The sequence below is a fragment of the Doryrhamphus excisus genome, linkage group LG21 (genome assembly GCF_037039965.1).
Source record: "Doryrhamphus excisus strain RoL-2023G ecotype Guam linkage group LG21, RoL_Dexc_Guam_v1.1, whole genome shotgun sequence".
Taxonomy (NCBI): Eukaryota; Metazoa; Chordata; class Actinopteri; order Syngnathiformes; family Syngnathidae; genus Doryrhamphus; species Doryrhamphus excisus.
In genome coordinates this window covers 5,449,834-5,470,899 of record NC_136377.1, presented here as the reverse complement: position 1 = coordinate 5,470,899, position 21,066 = coordinate 5,449,834, and the positions used below count along the sequence as shown (strand labels likewise).

Here is a 21,066-nt window from a genome sequence, read left to right as displayed (position 1 = left end):
GTAAACCCGGAAGTAATCGCGTTAGCGGTCGCCGCTAATCAACATTAACATTATTTTACGGTTAATTCTGGCTTTTATAACGTTCATGCTTGGCTGCACATTACTAAAATAGTTCTCGCACATCACCATAAAGCGAAACAAACGTTCTAATTTTTGAAAGGTGAGTCTATTTCCGCATTTTTGTGCACCATCTTTGCTAGCAAGTTAGCCACATAGGAAGATGAATACCCGAACATTTGTGACTACCTATGTGTGACTTTCAAGCAAAAATCAGTCTTTTGTTTAATCACATTAATATTTTAAACGCTGTTGATAAAGTACAAACTCAACAGAAATAGCAGTAATATTCTCTTTTCTGAATCTTTATCATCCAACGATAAGCGCGCCACCTGTGGACGATGGTGGGTATTACCGGTGAATAAATAAATAACCTGAATAACTATGTCAAATTGAATGAAAGTGCGTTTTTCCGGAAAGAATGTGCTTTCTTTTATTTGATAATATTATGTCATCAATTTATTTTACTTATTTTGCTGTAAAAACTTCCCAGGCCAATGAAGATTATGGGGTCAACAAGAAAGCAAACTTCAACTGAAGGCAGGGCAGATTCTTAAAATATAGTTTGATGTTCCAAATATCCAGAACTTTCCACAATACCATTGAGGACATTGTTGCCATGATCATACATTTACTTGTGTAAAACTGGATTTTCAGGGCTGACCAGACAAGATTGTGGCCTGTTGTTACGGACATCAAACCAGACTATTGTCATCTTCTCTCTGGAAAAAAACAACCTCCATCCAAACTAACAGTGATGGTGAGTCAGCATTCATTTTATGTTTTTGCTTTTTCTAAGTTTGATCCATCGGTACATGACAGTAGCATTGGATTACTATAAGGTCTGCCCACCTCTGTGGTGGGGTTGGGAACCACAGCTGCAAGACGGGATTCAAGCTTTGCAAAAACAGAAAAAAACTCTCCATACCAATAAAACTTGGCTGGCCTGTAGAGCTTGTTCAATCATTAATGCATAGATAGAGGGGTTGAATGAAAACGATGCCTGGAGGTGGGTGAGAAGCCTTCACCAGTCCAAGGAGTGATCTGTCTGCCTAAAGAGCTTTGTTACCATATTAACACCAACCTCGTCACATGGCCTTGTCCAAAAAAAAAGACTTAGGCATGGGAGCATTGATGGATAGAAAAAAAGAAGAGGAGCCACGCGTGTAGAGGAGTGAGGCGTAAAGCATGAAAGGATGATTGGAGGGCCGAGGAGACAAGAGAGATGAACTGGAGGGAGTCAAAATCAACTTCACCCGATCTTTCCTCCTTGTTCTCCAACCTACTATTACATCTCCCACCATGCTTCTTTCTTCTGAAAATCACCCCGAGGCGACGGCCCTCTCCTGGGTGGCTCGCCCCTGAGCGGAGCCCTTGTTCCTCGCACGCTGGCAATCATTTGAGCCTGAACCGAAGCTTTTAGGGGGAGATCAACCTCCAAAGGCTCAGACATCTCTCACCCCCACCTGCATACGCCACGGCAGGGCTCGTCTCAGGCCGACTTTGACGCACGTGCATGGCGTGCTTCCTTCCCCGCTTAATCCCACAGCTACCATTCACACAGCAATGGAAGAAGGTACTATAATAGTTGGACAAATTCTAACCTGATGTAAAGACATTTTTTTTAAATCTGAACACATAACATGAGATTATCTACAAAGCTACACTGATGATTGCTGCTTAATTCAATATTTCATAAAAAAGACTTTCTCATTGTCACAAAAATAAAAATGATAGGAACATCTTGACAAGGGCCAAACGGTGGCGTAGTCGTGAGCATGTTGGCCACACAGTCATTAGATGGCAAGATCTGGGTTCAAATGTCCATTTGGGCATCTCTGTGTGAAGTTTGCATGTTCTCCCTGTGTGTGGGTCTTCTCCGGGTACTCCGCTTTCCTCCCACATTCCAAAAACATCCATGTTAGGTTAATTGGAGACTCTAAATTGTCCATCGATATGAATGCAAGTGTGAATGGTTGGCGACCAGTCCAGGATGTACCCCGCCTCTCACCCACAAGTCAGCTGGGATAGGCTCCATCATACCCATGTGTGTCTCATTCTGACTTCCTTCAGCCCTTAGTCTCCTCTTGGATAAAATATACATTAAAAAGTAAATGTAATGTAGTTAATTACTGGAGACCCTCGTTCTCCTCCATGTCTCGTTCTCTTTACTCTTTGCAATCAGGTTTCTCTCAGATAAAATTGATGTAGAAGACTTCATTGTTTGTTAGTGAGTCTCTTTCTAACTGGTGCTCAATTCTCTTGCTACCCTTCAATTAAATTGACCCCTGTTCAACTCCATTGATTGTCGGTGTTTCCTTTTATGACCAATGGGCTGTGGTTTCTATAGTTTCCATAATGGAAACACTGTGATAGCTTGGAAATTAGTTTTATTTGTGGTCATGTTAAATTACAGCTGCAACACTGCGATATAAAACTCTAAGAATGTTCCTCCCCCTATTATTATGATTAATCTCATTAACTACCATAGTCTGTAGACCAAGCATGTTTCTCTACAACAAGAGTGTAAAAAAAGTGTCTTACATAATGCTCCTTTCTGAGGTAAAGATGTGAACGGAGAAACAGCATGATGACATCTCATCCTGGTACCTCGGTGGCTTGTCTCCGCATCCGTTATGACATAACAGGAGCTCCAGGGGCCATGTCAGCCTCTGTCACGCAACCGCAGCGCAAGGGGGAGCTGCAAACCCTCGCGGCTAGTGTGTGTGTGTGTCGTTTTCACGCCAGGTATTGACCTGCCGAGGCCACACATCCCAAGTTGCATTTCCACACAGGTGGCAGAACAGGTAGAGTACAGTGGGCTCCTCTGTCCTGCAATCCACCTCTGGCAGATCTTTTATTTAGCCCGCTGCAGCAAACGGCTCCTTCTCATGAATTATGCAGCGGTGGGCCCTTGTAACAAGCTCCAGGCCGACTCTACACCTTGTGTGTGGCTTAAAATATAGATAAAAGCCCAACAGCCGGCTACAAACATTTTTTTTTTCCAAGCAGGCCTGGTGAGGAGAGAGTCCACGCAGCAATTAGACCGGGCCGCCGTGCTGCAGAGAGTCCACATGCAGCTGTTGACTGTATAACAGAAAAGCAGACTAAAAGGGAACAGTGAAGTCAAAAACCTAATGGCAGAGCCAGCCCTACACAAAATGGCGCCCTTGGCGAGACCCCGCTCTGTTGGCGATTTACATACGGCTACAAAAAAAAGTATGTGAATAAAATACACAGTAGTGAAGATTTTTTGGCACCCCCTGGAGGGGCCGATATTGTAGGGGTCCAATGGAACAATAATAACAGTAACAACTACAACATGCAACATACAAGTATAAAGGGCTTCGGTTGTCTTGGCATTATGAGCTCTTTGTATCAGTGAGATGAGCTTGAAGTCGGCTCCCTATGCTGATTTCATAACAAAGCTTATGCAACTTCCCAGACCGGAACAACGTGTGTGTAGCACTGCTGTTATTATAACAAGCCTGCTTGGTTTTTATGAAAGCGATTTGAAGAGATCATGTATTTAAAAGAGCTTCCAAATTACATTCACTATGACCATAAAAGATTCATTTCCTAGGCGTAGTTTCCCCTTTTAAACAAAGTCCTACTGTAGTTTTCATATTTTAGTGTGCATTTACTGGCGAAAGGAAGCCCTTCATCCACTTGGTAACCAGTGTTGGGCACGTTATTTTAATAAAGTAATTAGTTACCAGTAAAAGTAACTACTGCATTACTCGCCCCTGCTGTACGCTATGCTGTATCTACTACCCGGCACTTTGCATGTGCTCTAAACACCCGCCCACCCAAGTTCTCTGATTGGCTGAAGACGCAATCTTACTAAACCTTAGCCAATCCTCATTGCTTGTGTGGTTATCTCACCCCCTTCCTTGTCACTCTGCAACTCTCTCACACTCTCACTGCGTTATATTTTTTAGGCGGCTTCAGTAACGTGCAGTAAAGGTGTCGAAAATGGTAACGGCATTATGCTGACAGTAAGAGTACTTGGTTAGATTAAACATTACTAAAAAAAAAAGGCTTTAGTAATTGCCATCACTGATTGTCACAGTGTTCTGGGTGTCCTGAAACGGTATTTTTTGCTAAGGGCTTCCGGAGTGGGAAAATCTGGCAACACTGCCTTGTTGTTTCCGTGCGGACTAGCCAAAACTACTTTCTGGAAACGAGGACATCACCGTCCCGTCGGCGTCCAAAGACCTGAACATAAGTGTTCTCATCCCAGGAGTTGAACATTGGCTACCTGGGTGAAAGCCATCAATACAAACCAATAGACCATATGCAGTTGTCCATCTATAGCAGGGGTGTCAAAGTCATGCCATGGAGGGCCGAGACGGTACAAGTTTTCTTTCCAGCCAGTCACTAAAGCAGGTGATTTTAATGATTAAGCCACCTTTGGTTTGAGGGAAGGAGCTCGTCAATTAAATTACCTGCTGGAGAAACTGGTTGGAAAGAAAACCTGCAGTGCTTCGGCCCTCTGTCGACATATGGCATCTATAGGGACTCGCTGAACGCCGGCCACCGGGGTAAAAACCAGGATTCCTAACCACTAGACTATATGGGACTTCAGTTTCCTGGCGATGACTAGCTTGCTTGGATCTCAGACAAAACACAGTGAGTTCAAATTCAAGTGAATATGTTAAAAAAGCAGCGCTTTTGGCAGGCACCCTTCTTCACTTCTCTCTCAAAAGCAAAGCAAGCTGGACAGAGAACGTCTGTTATAGTCCAAGTTTTCTTACATCATATACATTGCGTATCCGACTCATGATCTACTACTGATTGTTAAACACAACAAAAGTTGAATTGTACTTTTTGTGTATCGAAAGAGTTGAATGACGCAACCGGACTGGCTTGATTTTCTTTTTTCCAGGTCCAAACCCATATTCAACTCCTCAGGTATACCATGTACCGAAAAACTTTAAGACACATTTTGAGTATATGGATAAAAACATATTGTTCCTGAAATCGTCATTCATTCTTTTCGTTAAATATACGATTGTTTTGTGAGGAAATGGAGTTGAAAAATGTCTGCAATTTGGGTCACAGCTGAGAACCACTATATGAGGCTGCAAGACTAATGGCTGCACTTCTTGTACTTTGTGAGACGGCCGCTATGTACTGTGTATAAATGTGTAAGTGCATGTACAGTATACACACAAGCATATGGGCTTTTTCTACCTTTCTACCGGTTACCTCATTCAACTGCTGATGATGCAGCATCAGGACCAACTGGGGGTTGAGTATCTTGCCCAAGGGTACTTTGACATGGGCAACCGTCAGGTCGAGAAACGGCCACTTTAGAATTCTTCTTCAATATCATATCACTCCAAGAGTATAAATCCTGTTAACTTCACTTCAAACTTTGTGAACTATCCCGATTTGGTCAATGAATCTCAACGTTTGTATCATATTTGTTAATATGTTTTCATTATTTAAAGTGAACAAGAAATACTAGATGACTGTAACATAACCCAGTACCGCTTATGAATTGTTTAAGGACACAGCATAAATCCTTTTACACACAGTTAGGAACACCATAGTGGTGATTATTTGAAGTGGAGTCGCCGTGAATTCAATAGTGAATATGATATCTTACAACAGTGAGTTATCTATTCATGGCTCCATTAATGAATCATAGCTTCCCCCCTTGACTTTATACTCCAGACATGCCCTCTTTGAATATGTCATAAGCACTTATTCTTTTTTAATGGCTTGGCATAGCTTCCTCCGACGTAAAAACAAATATGTATGCTCAAACATGACGTTGCGCAAAAACAGGGAGGGATTAAGAAAGGGGTGATGTGAGATCATCGGATTATTGTTATGCAAGTTTGTTGAGGTGAGAGAATACGGTTTCTTTCTTCAGGTTCCATTATTTATACTTTATACCCAAAGGGCTCTTTAAGGCTCTTTTTGCATCACTTTGCAAGGCCGAAATATCACGGCAGAGACTGAACATGGGGTCAGATCCATCCTATGAAACAACCTTGGCATGGATTCTACTTTTAAGACATCATTTCCCATCATTTCTTCTCATTTGCACAGTAACTGAATCTTGAATTTCAGCATTTACAATGCAAGTTAACAGTTTTTTAGCAATACGTCAATCCCAAAAAATCAGTGGGACTTTCGCTCAGTAATCCAGCCACCGTTTGTCTACTTGCCACAGATAAATAATGCACACCCCGGCGATTACAACGCACAGATCTGACAGCGGACGTCGCTAATTTATTGATTACCCCCTCAGTGTTTCAAGACGGTGGGGGTTAAAATGTCAATCAGATGATCTGAGTGCCGCCTCAGTCGAAGTTATTCATCCTCATCCTCTCCAGAAGAATACAATTCCCCTGCTCTGATGTTGCGATGTATTATTAAGTGTTATGCTTTCGGGGCGAGATGCCGCTCCCGATTAGCCATAAAGTGAATAAAAAAGTGCAAAAGTGTTTAATGTTGCAAAAGAATCCTGTGAAGTTGATGGTCTGGCTGCATGTTGTCGCCGCTTAATAAGTGTGGTTCGTTATTTTGTGTGACTCGGTAGGTGCACCTTGGTACTTACTTATCCAATTAACTAGTTAGCTAATCGGCGAGGGGACACATCTCGTCATATTTTTAGATATGTTTGCAAAAAAAAAAAACAACAAAGAAAAGCAAAGAAAGGAACCTTGGGGAGATGCGGGACCTTGTCAATCTCCAACATCTGCTTCTGTGACAGGAGGCCTGGAGGTGCAGCTGCTCCACTGGGCCCTCAAGACCAGACCCAGCAGCAGACCACGAGGTCCACTCAAAGCCTGCTGGGACACCAAGAGACCAAGACAGACATGAGGTATGTGTGTGTGTGTGTGTGTGTCTGCTTGACACATCTGTCTTCCACACGCATACACACACACACACACACACACACACGCACATTGTGCCACTCAGCATCTTTAGTGCTGCCCCCTTCGACAGCACCAGATGTTGTTGATGTGCAAGCAACCTACATTCTGCAAGACAAAAACACACTTACTGAAATGTATAATAATATATACACACCCAGTTGAAAAATTGCAAAAATTGACATTTTGCTCAGTTCAATCTTAAACATGTTCTTCAAAATGCAAAAAAAAAATAGCATTAAAGTGAAATTGACTGTTCATCAGCTGATCAAACGTTTAAGACCACAGCCTTTTAAAAGCCAAAATGTTGGCAAAAATGTGCATTCAATGTCATTTTATCACATATTCATACTGTCACGATCTCTTTGATATCAAAGGCAAAAAAGCTTTTTCTCTTGTTGAGCGGAATAAGCAAGGCGTCTTGCAGCATACCACACTTTAGTGAAAACAGGTCACGGATAAGTTGAGCCAGGATAACCAAGATATCCCAGCTTAATCAGGCCCCTAGTTTTTAAATGACGGGCAGATGTTCCCTTACAGGATGATCTCGATGAGGTACTGTACATGACTTGCTGAAATGATACACCCAAGACGTTCAACCTTCTAATCAATACCCAGAACACTTTCCAATTTCAATTCTTGACCTGTGATAATTGGCTGGGCTGATGGATGGCGGTCTGCGCGAGAGTGGCCTCACCACCCCGTCACCTGCAGCGACGGAGGCTAGGCTAGGTGAATTATTAATCGCTAATATCATTATGTAGGCTCTGCTTGTCATAACAATCCCGACTTGTTGGAGGTGGGGGGGGGAAACTCAATCTTCTACCGTGCCCCCTTTGCACAGACAATGCTTCTCAATTATTGATACCAACTAATTGGCTACAGGAATCGCGGGGCAGGGTTACTTTTGTCCCCCGCCTCGCAGCTCCTTGAAGAAACAATCTTATGATGAAGCCATCCCAACCTGACGCCCCCGTGTCAGCAAATTAGCAGGGACTACGACCCTGCTCGACCCGCACCACTTATATACCTATTTTTTTTTCTTTTCACTCAGAATTTAAGATTCTCCTCCTTGCCTCTTCACCTCGACAGTAGTTAATTAAATAAGAATACCATGTAGATATACGTAGGTATAGACATTTTTTATTCCTGGCACATTGCAATGCTGACAAAGGTTTGACGTAACCTGCTAACGGAGGGGAAAACCTGCAAAGAGACGCAAGTTGCATGGATGGCTAAGGGTTAATAGGGTTTAATTAGGGTCAAGGTACCGGTCCATGGGGCCAACCGCGCTCCTGGTCGCCTTAACCTTCATTAACACATTATCCACTAACTGAAGGACATAGAGATTGAAACAGCCTCGTTGGGAGAATTATGCACTTGTCAAACTAGAAGGGGGCACTCAGTAGGGCGCATAGCGATGTTAGCTGTTTACATGCACACATAACTTTTTGAAACCCATAATCAAAAATATATCTTTATAAGAATCATGATCAAAAGTTTGTCATTTTGTCAAAGCTATACATCAAATTTAATCCCCCAAAATTTTGAGTTTTTCTGAAAAAATGATCAAGATCAACAGTCAAAAGTTATTGAGTCATACACTAATTTTAATCAAAAAACACAAAATGTAATCAATACCAAATTCAAATTTTGGTTCAAGATTCTGCTTCCAGATTTGAATCACTTTGCCCTCGAGTCATCCCAGTCATCCATCCATTTCTTAGTGCATACTTCTTCTCTCATTTAGTGTGGAAGTGGTAAGTTTGTGGCTTCTTCTTCCCGACTCCATTTGAAATACTTTCTTAAGTTTAGAATACACAAATTGGAGAGGCTAAATAGTTAGCTCAGTTGCTTGCTATACTTTTTATCCCTGCAGTGATCCCGTAGCCAGCGCAATGTGACGTAAACAAAAAATAATAGTGTAAAAGTAAACATATTGTGTTATTTCCTATTTAATTTTTCTTAAAATGTGTATTTAGAAAATCATAAACAAGGTTTCTATGCTTTAACTATGAAAATATTCCATTTATTAATATTAAATCCTACTATACGGAAATTCAGTTATGCTGAATTTTTTTGCAAATTGCAAAATTTCCCCACTGAGTGGCGAATGAAGGCATATCTTATTTTATCTTAATTTTGGTGTGTTATCTTTCTGTTGCAGCTAAGGCCTTTCTGCAGCTCAGAGTAAAAAAAAATCCATCCCTAACAATCCAAATTCATCTTTCAGATGATGATTACAAGTTACATTTCAACTTTTGGTCCAATTTTCATCTGTTCTCAACTTTTTAGTCAATGTTATGAGTCTCCAGACTCCAAATTTAGCCCTTTAGCCATACATAAAATGCATACCAAATTTCATCCCCCTCCCTCGTGACAATCCGTGATAATATATCATTATATTGAAGACGGGATTTACCGATACAAAATACTTTTCATACATTTTGCCAAGCCCGCCTTGTCTCCCCCTCTCTCTACTCAGACAAACCCGTCTGATGGAATCCTTGGTTTCTTTGCCAACTGAAATATTCATTTTCTTTAAACATGCTGTCAAGTGGAGAGAGTGGCGATGCTTGAAAGTAGGCCAGAGCGATGACGCTGGCAGGGGGAGATTGAAAAACACCAGCGACAGGGGATGGAAAACACACTTCATCCCAGATGGTCCCTTGGACAGACACTCGGATATGAGGCTGTTTGTTGAAGCGTTTAAAAGACAGACATTTATTTATCTGTTAGTCATATTGCATATAGACATTACAGGCATTGGCAAGATTGGTCACTTTGGTTCTGTGTTTTGTGTTGTATTGGTCGGAAATAGAACTGAATTCTGATGTAAATAATATCTTATCTGTTGTGTGCACATGAATTAAACTTAACGTATATTAGTAGCAGCCTGGTCGAGCCCACTTTCTGTATATTAAGTCTGCCTTAAGTGGCTTCTGTTTAATGTTGCAAGCGGTGGATTCTGTATATACTGGAGGTGCATATACTGGAGATACGTATGTGTGTGTGTGTGTGTGTATATATATATACGTATATGTGTGAGTGGGCGTGTGTGTCCCATAACAGACGGGAGTGCCACCACTCTCGTCTGGTACAGTGTCCAAAGTTCCCCCCCATTAAGACCCGTCCCAGGTCTCTTAACGCACATGGAGACAGACAGCCACATATGGGCTTGAGCACTAAGTGGCTTGCCATCTTGCGCTCTTGCAGGTAAGTAGAAAAGAAAAAAAAAAACAAAACACAAAGGGGCGGGGTCCAATGGGTGATGATGCTAATGCACACACCTCTCAAAACCCCTCCCTGCTGGCCTCTGTGGAATAGCCATGTCACAATCAAGAGGCTCCCTGGCCCTAATCTGCTTTTTAGGGCCCTGCTGCAAACAGTCATCTGCATAATCGAGACGACAAGTGTGGAGAGGGTGAAAGAGCAATGGAGTGAGGGGAGGAGGGAGGGAGGGATAGAAAATGCAGCCGGAGTGAAAGATGGAGATGGAAGTCTAAAAATGCAAGAGGGAGGGGCAAAAAATGGGGACGTTCAGGTGTGTTGTTCTTGGAATACACTTGTGGGAACATTAATTATATTTTTGGTGGCCATTTTGGGTTGTGGTGAAAGCTCGATGTTTTATAATGATTACAGAAATGGTCTTATGGGAAATGGTCACTAAGTTCCTCTTCCTGCAAAGATGTTTTGCTTGATGGTGGCCATGTTTTTTAACCAATCATGCTCAAATTGTATTAGATTAGATTAGATTAGATTCAACTTTATTGTTATTGCTCCTGTCACTGGTACAGGGCAACAAAATGCAGTTAGCATCCAACCAGAAGTGCAAATTTATAAATGCCTTATTAGTAAATAAATGAAGAAATAGAATAGAGCTGTAAATGGTCAGATATATGTACAAACCATAACAGGCTATGACTATGATACAGTGTGGATAGACGTGTACTTGTTTAGGTGAATACTGTAAACATCCCTTCTATATTTACATTACATGAATTAGAATTATAATGTAGTTATAATGCAATTGAGAGTGTCACATGGCACAGTTTCTAAGAGACATTGTTTTCAATATGGAAAATTGTGCCTATATTAGATATATAATATGGACATGGTAGGTGTAGTTCTGCAGGTCCACTGTGTCACTGCTTTGGTTTCCCGTGTCGTCTCACACATGCAGATATATTCAGCAAGTCCACCTCGTCCTCATTTCTTCTCGTTCTCCTCCCTCATTGTCTCTCTTCTCCTGTGCCTCTCTTTTGCATATGAAGCGATGAGGTGAGTCCAGCAAGCGCGGGATCAGGACCCCCCCCCCCCCAGTCGAGCCCCGCATGCAGAGTGGGGAAGGAACAGGCCCCCTTCCACCGATGCCTAATTGATGGCCTTTTAAAATTCCCACAGAGGACCAATCAGGGGTTTCATCTCGGGGGCAACGCCGGGCTCAGATGGGCCAGCCGGGGGCTTCTGGAATAGAGAAGAGTGACAAGTGACATGGAGGTGAGGAGCAGGATGAAGAGCTGTTGCACATGATGAGATTTTGTTGTGGAAAAAGCGTTTCAGTATCATTTTATAAAATTCCAATATAAATTTCCAATTCCAAAGTTGGTCCACGTTAATGACAAAAATGTACATTTAATGGTGGCAGGCGGTTGCACGGTGATTGAGTGGTTAGCAGGCCTCACAGCTTAGAGACCTGCGTTCAATTCCCCCCTCGGCCATCTCTGAGTGGAGTTTGCATGTTCTTCCTGTGCATGCGTGGGTTTTCTCCGGGTACTCCGGTTTCCTCCCACATTCCAAAAACATGCTAGGTTAATTAGCGACTCCAAATTGTCCATAGGTATGAATGTGAGTGTGAATGGTTGTTTGTCTATATGTGCCCTGTGATTGGCTGGCGACCAGTCCAGGGTGTACCCCGCCTCTCGCCTTAAGAAAGCTGGGATAGGCTCCAGCACCCCCGCGACCCTCGTGAGGATAAGCGGTAGAAAATGAATGAATGGTTGCAGGCCACCACAAATAAATGAATGCACGTGGAACAGTGTCCTGAAAGCACAGCAGCAATAGGAAACCATTTTGGTTTGTTCCCCTCAGCTCATAGCTCTGCTTTGAGATATGAAAACGAAAGTTAAAGCCAATATAAGATGACAAACTGCCCACCAAAATCCATTTTCCGGACTTGTCTGCCAGTGATGAGCGGCTCTGACAAATTGCAACGAATGCTCTCTCACTTCACTTTGTCCGTTTCACATGCACACTGATCAAACATAAGCAATCGGTTTATCCTAACAGAGTATTTTCTACACAGCCCTCGCAGACATGATGCATCCTAACAAGCGCATGCATATTGCATCACCTTTACATATGTTTTTAGGGAATATCTCTTTTTTGCATTAATGCGAATCCCAGAGAGCTTTTGGTGCAACATTACTGGCAATGAAGATACAATGAAAACAGGCCAATACATTTCCATTGGCTGATGTTTCTGACATTTAGACATAGCAGCCCCTTGGCAGAAGAAGTCACGGGGGCGCCCTGGGGCACAAGGAGTTCTTGTTAATGGACGTGTAGTCAAGCTGCTCTAATGAAGATCTTCACTGCTTTTAAAGGAAGAATTCTAATCATCTTGATCATCCTGTTGGTCTACTGCTGTAATGAATGTTGTAAAATACGAAGGAATGTCAGGGCCACGCTGAAAAGAACGATAAATAGAAAAAAAAAGCTGCAATGTTATGAAAAAAAAAAACAATCTTACTAGATTAAATTTGTATTTTCTGAAAAATTGTGTATTTATGCAGACAACTTACAAGAAAAGTCGGAAATTTATTAGACTAAAGTTGTGTTTTTTTCCCCCCAAAAAAATTTTCAGGGTGAAAAAGTCATAATTTTATCCCCACGAGAATAAAGTCATACATTTCTGAGACTAAAGTTATGTCTCAGACTATTTTTTTTTTTCAGTGTGGCCCTACATACGTACAATATGGACTTGGAATGACTGTCCAGCATGTCTTCCAAATGACCTTTCACCCCGCTTATTGCCCACATTTGACCCACTGCGTGCCATCCAGAGGTGTCATCATCATCCATCAGCACTTGGTGCCTTCACTTCCTGTTGTTGCATGTGCATGCGTGTGTGTCTTGCACAAAGGGACAGTCTTCAGTAGGGGTGGGCACGTACCCCCAGCGGGACGCATTAACAAGCCCATCAAGTTAAATGTAGCCCCTGCATTACCTAATGTACCGAGGCCCACAAGCAGCAGTGTAGGAGACAGCAGCATTCATTATTGATCAGATGGAGTTGCGCCTCCGAATCTGGAAGCCTGACAGAGGGGCACTGAGGGTGGGGTAGTCGGGGGCAAACTTCAGGGGGGTAGAGATGGAGTATTTTGTTGTTTAAAGGACATGAAATAGAAGTAAAGTCAGCATGAATAGTTATTTTGAAAAATGTATGTTATAATGTATAGTTACATATTAAAAAAAAAGCGACACCCTAATTCCACCCTCGGCCATCTCTGTGTGGAGTTTGTATGTTCTCCCCGTGCTTGTGTGGGTTTTCTCCGGGTACTCCGGTTTCCTCCCACATTCCAAAAACATGCTAGGTTAATTGGCAACTCCAAATTGTCCATAGGTGTGAGTGTGAATGGTTGTTTGTCTATATGTGCCCTGTGATTGGCTGGTGACCAGTCCAGGGTGTACCCGAAGATACGCCCGAAGATAGCTGGGATAGGCTCCAGCACCCCCGCGACCCTCGTGAGGAAAAGCGGTAGAAAATGAATGAATGAATGAATGACACGACATTCGATTAGATTACCTTCACCTTTGCCTGCATGAAGTCAGCCATGGCATGTCTCCTCCCATTCCGTGTGGAAGTGGTAAGTTGTTGGCTTTTTACTTTGTCATTCTTCCCAACTCTATTTAAAATCATCTTTATGTTTAGAATAGATGCATTTTTGGCTAACTAGTTAGCTGGCAAGCATGCTATGTTTAAGCAGCAGCCATCTTTTGTATCCCTGCAGTGATCCCCTAGCCTGCGCAGTGCAGTCAAGCAATGTGTTGTAAAGAATAATAGGCACAATTAGTCTGATTCTCACAGGTATAAAGTCACTATACAGTCAAAATAGTAAGTAAATGTCTCATATAAGGTGCTGATGTTCATTGGCTTTGTCTTGACTTCCATGCTGTTGCACTAATGCAAATAAATGCATACAAAGTTATAGTATTTGTTGCTCATTACAGGCCTGTCTACTTGCTGGAGTCATGAGCTCCTATAGCCTTTAGGTGATTATATTTTCATACGTTTCGTCCATTCATTTGCGGGGGAAATGAGGTATTTGTAAATATGTCACTGCAACTATTTCCTTTACTTGTTTGTGTGTGTTATTGTCAAACTTCTTTTTCTTCTTCATCTCGTTGCTTCTATGATGTGTGCGCCTGCGTTTGTGTGTGGAGGAGGAGGCTGAATTATTGATGGCGTTGCAGTGCAGAATTGTGTGACAGCTAGCTTTAATTTTCCATTTAGCCGGAATACAGACAACACAGCGCTAACTGATCGATACGACACAGTGTAGCCGTGCGGGACGATGACACGCATACACAAAAACAATGAAAAAAGACTGGAAAATTATGTTTACCGTTAATAAGGCGAAGTGATAGTGATATTTCCCATTGACTATGAGTGCACATCGTCTATGGTTACAAGAATAGACGTGCAGTGTACAGTTAGCATGTCTCAACAAAGGTTCTGGCCTCCTCGTCCCTCGGTATTGATCGTCTGCTTGAAGTTGGATGATGATCGCTACGCCTGAAAGAACAATTAATTGTGCATGTGATCGATGTTCATCCAGGAATCAATGGACACTCTGTCTCTATTCTCGACATTATTTGCTGTGTGTGTGTGTGCGCTCAAACGGGTATGACAGTGAGGGTTGCTTTCACTTATTGTTTCATTGTCAACTTTTCACTATATTTGGTCTAGATTTGGACGTTTCTGTTGACATGAGAATTTTGTTGTAAATTGCAAATCCTTTGGAAGAATCATCAACACTGATTCCTCCTGCTCTGTCTTATTTTTTGGTAGACCAGGTTCCTCCTGCCACGTATTGTACAGAGCCGTAATGACAAGCTACATTCATGAGTGATGACAGGCCACCACAAATAAATGCATGCATAGGAAACACTGCCATATATAGACTTTGACTTGCCCCAAAGAGTCACACTTTAGTTGAACTCTTGCGGAGATGGTTCCGTCTGGTTCAGTCTCCATCCAAAGTTTTTTTTTTTTTTCACTATTAGTGTTTAGCCGTGCTAGATCTCATCTCTCTATGCATGAAAAACAACACTTCTACGGGCCTCAGCTGCCAACTCCGAGCCGATTACGCTCGCTGCACACGGAAAAGCGGGAGCCACCCTCTTGAGTGCCACGGCATGTCCATTTTCCCCCCCCCACCCAGCTGCAAATGGCCCCTGCGCTGGCTCGCACGCACCCACTTACCGTCCCCTTTGAAACGCTGCATGGTCATGTGTATGATTGGAAGGGGTAGGTGACAACATACCTGCTGACGGCATGCGGCACCTGGAAAAAAAATAAATTACCTCACCGCAAAAATGTCATGAATATTTCAGTTATCCGTGTCTCGCCTCGGACATCTCCCATGATCACGGACTGAGAATAGTCCAGTTCTTTCTATCCAATCTTAGATGTTGAGTCTCTGTTTTTGCTTTTATGATGCCACTTTTCAGGCAGTCATACTGTGAAGCTATCAGACTTTCACAACTCTTTCGCACAGAGATCCTGATAAATTGCTGTATCAGAGACACAACAGTAGTCCGCAAAAAGCAGGGTATTGCAGTAACTGTAGTCTCTCAGATGGAACCCGGGCCTGTTTGACAGCAACGCCAGTTGTGCTGATACCACGGAGTAGTATCTTTAAATATCTGCTGGGTTCTGTGTGAGATGCACAAATGATCCAGAAGTTTTCCACTTGATCCGCTGGATCTTTGTAGAAGAGTCAGTCCTTTGGTCGAACAATCAGTGGACGATAGCTACTGTAGGTACTTTCTACAAATCCGAACCATACCGTAGTACTTTCAATATCAACAAAGAGGTACTGAAAATCAGGGTTTTCCAAGTTTTTGAGAGTACAAAACCAAACAAAAGGTGTACCCAATCGTACTGCATGACCTTGTTTAGCAGAACATGTTGAGTTTGATGACCATAAAGACTTTACCAAACACATACGGATGATGGTGGGCACTGAAACAAAAAAACAAGAAAGGGTAAGGAGCGAGACAAAGAGGGTAAGCGAGGGAGAAAGACAGAATAGAGAGAAGGAGGACAAGGCCCACCACACTCAGCTACAGGAAAGCAATTAATAATTTACATCATCTGTCACTGTGCGCTCCACTGGACCACTCAACAAACAGCGCCTGTAATTTAAGGCAAAACACACACACACACACACATGCAGACTCAGGGCGCACACACAGGAAATAAAAGCATGCGTGCCAAGAGACACCACAAGCTCGCATGCGACTCACCGGCGCAGCCTTGAGGCCCGGCACAGATCACACACTGCCCATTCGTCTCTTTTAAAGCCATGCCCGGGCCGAGCCCGGATCAGCCCGCGTGCACTCCAGGAAGCTCTGGCTCCTGGCGGGGCCCCTGCCTTTTGTCTCGACGGCGGCCATGTTAAATTCATGCCGTGTGTGTGTCACTGCTAGCTAGCACCCGACAGTAAATATTTGATACATTTCCCATCCGTCTGAAGGAACTCCCCCAAGCATACGATTAGAGACGCCTGTTGGGGAGGTGGTAGCGGGCCATGATAAATTTAAAACGTTTATTTTGGTGAGTAAAAACCCGGTAAATGCCAGCTCTGAGGGTCTTAATTGAGCTGGTGCTTGTCTGGGTCAGGGCTTGGGACCCAAATGAATATTAATCGTAAAGATGGCGACTATTTTCAGATTTATGTGATTTTTCTGTCATTGGCGTGTGCTTAACTTTATTGTTCTAAAGTATTATAAGAACACATTTCACACCTATAGTAGTATATATATATAAAAAAAGTTACTCATGCATGCAGACGAATGGAAATAGATGCTGACACTGCACGCTGATAACATCATCCACTCTATGTGTTGTCACCATGTGACCTCACAGGCTGCACTCGTGTCCTAAATACTTCATGAAGGAGGCAAGCGGTTGTCATTCCGGCAGGAAAAACTTGTTGGAGTAGCGACCTTAAGGAAATTCAGGTAGATGTTTTTGCATCCATTCATTTTCTATACTGATTTTCCTCATTAGGGTCGCAGGGTTATGCTGGAGCCTATCCCAGTTGACTTTGGCTGACATGAAATAACAACGCATAGTCACCTTTCCATTCCTATTTTTCATTGTTTATACCACATTGTGCAACTCTTACACTGCTTAAGAAGGCATAATACTTACCACTTCCACACAGAATGGGAGAACTGGTTTTCACTCTATCAAGTCAGACGTGCCATGACTGACATGGCAGTGTTAAGATAATGTAATGTAATCATTACTGCCACCTAGTCACCAGACTACTATATATTGCTTGTATTTTAATATGTTTTGGCTAATAATAAACTATAGTCGACCATGGAAGAGCGATGATTTATTAATTAACTTAAAACTGCAGTATAGCGAAGGGGGGAGCGATAATTGAACAACGGTAAAAAGCCCGATGTGAGAGCCTTAAGCTAACTTTTGGGATGCATATTCCTGACATGCCAGCAAAACGCCTTGCATAATTAAAGGCTATAGAAATAATAATTCGGAAATAACATACTAAATAATCGTTCATGGATGTTGTTCGCATGTGCTATTTGTATAACCAGGATTTTTCTAATTTATATTTCATTCCTGTCAGGGCAACGCAAGCTCACAGAGAGCGGTGCAACATCGAGACAAGGTCAAAGCCAGACCGGGAACATTTCAATTTCACACTCCATCTGTCATAAAAAGTGTGTCTTCTCGTTTCATCTTGAACACCTGAGCCAAAACTTTGAACCACGAGAGGGGAAGAAAAAAAAAAAAACACCACCTAGTGGAGTCACACGTGAAAGGCAACCTTGTAAAAGACAACGGTAACGGTCAAAGTTCATGTGCTAAAAGCCTCTTTTAACATTGTCCTCCTTCAAAACAAACGCACCTTGAGCTTGACGCACTTGACATGGATAAACTCTTTAGCTAACATGCTAACTATGTAAGAATCCCCCTCGCCCCCTAAGACCGACTGTGTGTCCCGCTGCTGTTTGGACTTCCAGGCCTCATCAATATTGTAAAGTGGTACTTAGTGGACAAAAGATGGCAAAGACCACAGGAGAGGACACCTGGGGAAGCGAGGAAGAAGGGGGGCTTGGGGGGGGCAAAGATCAGATGAAGTAGCAGCCGTGTTGATAAATATGGACATTCGTGTTTAATAGGCTTAAAAGTATCTTTTATTTACTAATTAAACACATTCGAGATGCAATATGCTAACATTTGCTAGCAACCTGAATGAAGAATATAAGAGTATAAAAATGCTATTTCTATTGATGAATGTTATGAAAACATTCATTAATTTATTCATTCATTTTCTACCGCTTTTTCCTCACGAGGGTCGTGGGGGGTGCTGGAGCCTATCCCAGCTGTCTTCGGGTGAGAGGCGGGGTACACCCTGGACTGGTCGCCAGCCAATCACAGGGCACATATAGACAAACAACCATTCACACTCACATTCATACCTATGGACAATTTGGAGTCGCTAATTAACCTAGCATGTTTTTGGAATGTGGGAGGAAACCGGAGTACCCGGAGAAAACGCACGCATGCACGGGGAGAACATGCAAAGTCCACACAGAGATGGCCGAGGGTGGAATTGAACCCTGGTCCCCTAGCTGTGATGTCTGCGCGCTAACCACTCGACCACCGTGCCGCCCAGTTATGAAAACATTCATTCATTTTCTACCGCTTTTTCCTCACGAGGGTCGCGGGGGTGCTGGAGCCTATCCCAGCTGTCTTCGGGCGAGAGGCGGGGTACACCCTGGACTGGTCGCCAGCCAATCACAGGGCACATATAGACAAACAACCATTCACACTCACATTCATACCTATGGACAATTTGGAGTCGCTAATTAACCTAGCATGTTTTTGGAATGTGGGAGGAAACCGGAGTACCCGGAGAAAACCCACGCATGCACGGAGAGAACATGCAAACTCCACACAGAGATAGCCGAGGGTGGAATTGAACCCTGGTCTCCTAGCTGTGAGGTCTGCGCGCTAACCACTAGATCACACAGTTATGAAAACATATCTTACAAAATGTCCAGTAACTTACAGCATATTTATGCTACATTTTTATATTTCCTTCGCATGATATTGCACCGCTTTATTGAATGGAGACAGCCAAAGGCGTGAAAATAGGTGTTTACCCGCCTTGTGTGTCCACATCAACTCAGTTAACAAAATCAATAAGTGTGTGTGAGCCTGTCACGAGGCGTGTGTGTGTGCAGGTGAGATAGTTGTTCCCTCTTCTTCACATCAATTATTAAGGTGTAAGGACACACCAAGGGCTCTCGGGGAGGTCAGAGGTTAGGAGACCACGACTCGAAAGGGCTTTCGGGGGGGCTCTCCCTCATGTCCCTCAATTCAAACACACACACACTCTCGTAGAGATTCAACCCAAAGAGTGTTTTTATCCACTCACACAAACCTCCAGGTCACTTTATAAACACCTGGTTTTCTCCAGGTAATCCAGTTTCCTCCCACATTCCAAAAACATGCATTTTAGGTTAATTGGTGACCCCCTGCAACCCTAATGATAGTGTAGAAAATGCATGGATGGACGTTTGCTCCACTTGAAGATTACAGACAATTTCCACCAAAACTAGATCAGCAGTTCAACTCCCTCCCGACCTACGATATGTCTACCAACTTTGGAGACACTCTATTAAAATTGTGTTTGACATATTGAACCAAGGCTGCACGGTATGGGGGTGGTTCGCACGCAGGCCTCACAGCTGGGGGACCCGAGTTTGATTCCACCCTCGGGCTTCTCTGTGTATAGTTTGCATGTTGGTGCCATGCATGTGTTGGTTACTCCAGTTTCCTCCCACATTCCAAAAACATGCATGTTTGGTTAATTGGCAACCCCCCGCAACCCTAATGAGGATAGTGTAGAAAAGGCATGGATGGATGTTTGCTCCACTTGAAGATTACAGACAATTGCCACCAAAACAAGATCAGCAGTTCAACTCCCGACCTACTATGTGTTTACAAAATTTGGAGACAATCTATTTATTTATTTATTTATTTGACATCTTGAACCAAGGCTGCACGGTAGTTGAGGGGTTCGTGCGCAGGCCTGAGTTCGATTCCACCCTCGGGCATCTCTGTGTGGAGTTTGCATGTTGGCGCCGTGCATGTGGTGGTTTTCTCCGGTGACTCCAAATTGTCCATAGGTATTGAACCAATATAAGAGTCTGAAACAAGTCACTTTCAAAATCTTGTTGACTTTCAGAAAAGACAAATGTTGCAGACCAGATATGCATAAATATTACGTCCTTGTATGTCAACAGATTGTTTGTTTCTAAAAATGAAATAGTATAATAAACTTCCTTGGAATGATAGACAATCCAATCGTAAACTAATCTCCATCAATAAATTGTTTGATGGGCCCATTACATGCTAATGGAGAGGACTGAACACCACAGTCCATTGAGACCACCATGGTTATGAAGAACATAAATTCTAAATAAATAAAGTAATAAATAAATCTGCAGGTATGAGGTTTTTTTGGGGTTTTTTTTTTGCAGTGTAAGCGGCTAAACTCGCTCAGAGCGGCCGGCTTCTCGTCTCCCTGAATGCCTGACTTACTGACTCTTCTGCAGCAGCGGTCCACACCTCGGAGGGGTTCTGATGACTTAGAACCTACCTGCCTTTCATTCCCAACCCCTTAACCTCTCATCTTTTTGAAACGCCTTGAGTTCTCTACGCAACTTTAGCTCACCTCCTCTTCAGTTTTTCAGAAGGCCCCAGATACCTTATCACCCGTACCTCACCATCATCATACCCTTACCTTCACCACAGTTGGCTACATTGAAGGGGGCTGGCTGA

General features: G+C 43.0%; 1 long non-coding RNA gene across 1 annotated transcript; it reads left to right on the top strand.

Annotated features, from left to right (window-relative positions):
- The first annotated feature begins 258 nt into the window (after positions 1–258).
- On the top strand, positions 259–20,823 carry LOC131137842 (uncharacterized). The gene is made up of 4 exons (XR_009131986.2): positions 259–817; positions 6,788–6,898; positions 11,225–11,450; positions 20,766–20,823. It is a non-coding gene; the product is annotated as an uncharacterized LOC131137842 (long non-coding RNA).
- The last annotated feature ends 243 nt before the right edge of the window (positions 20,824–21,066 follow it).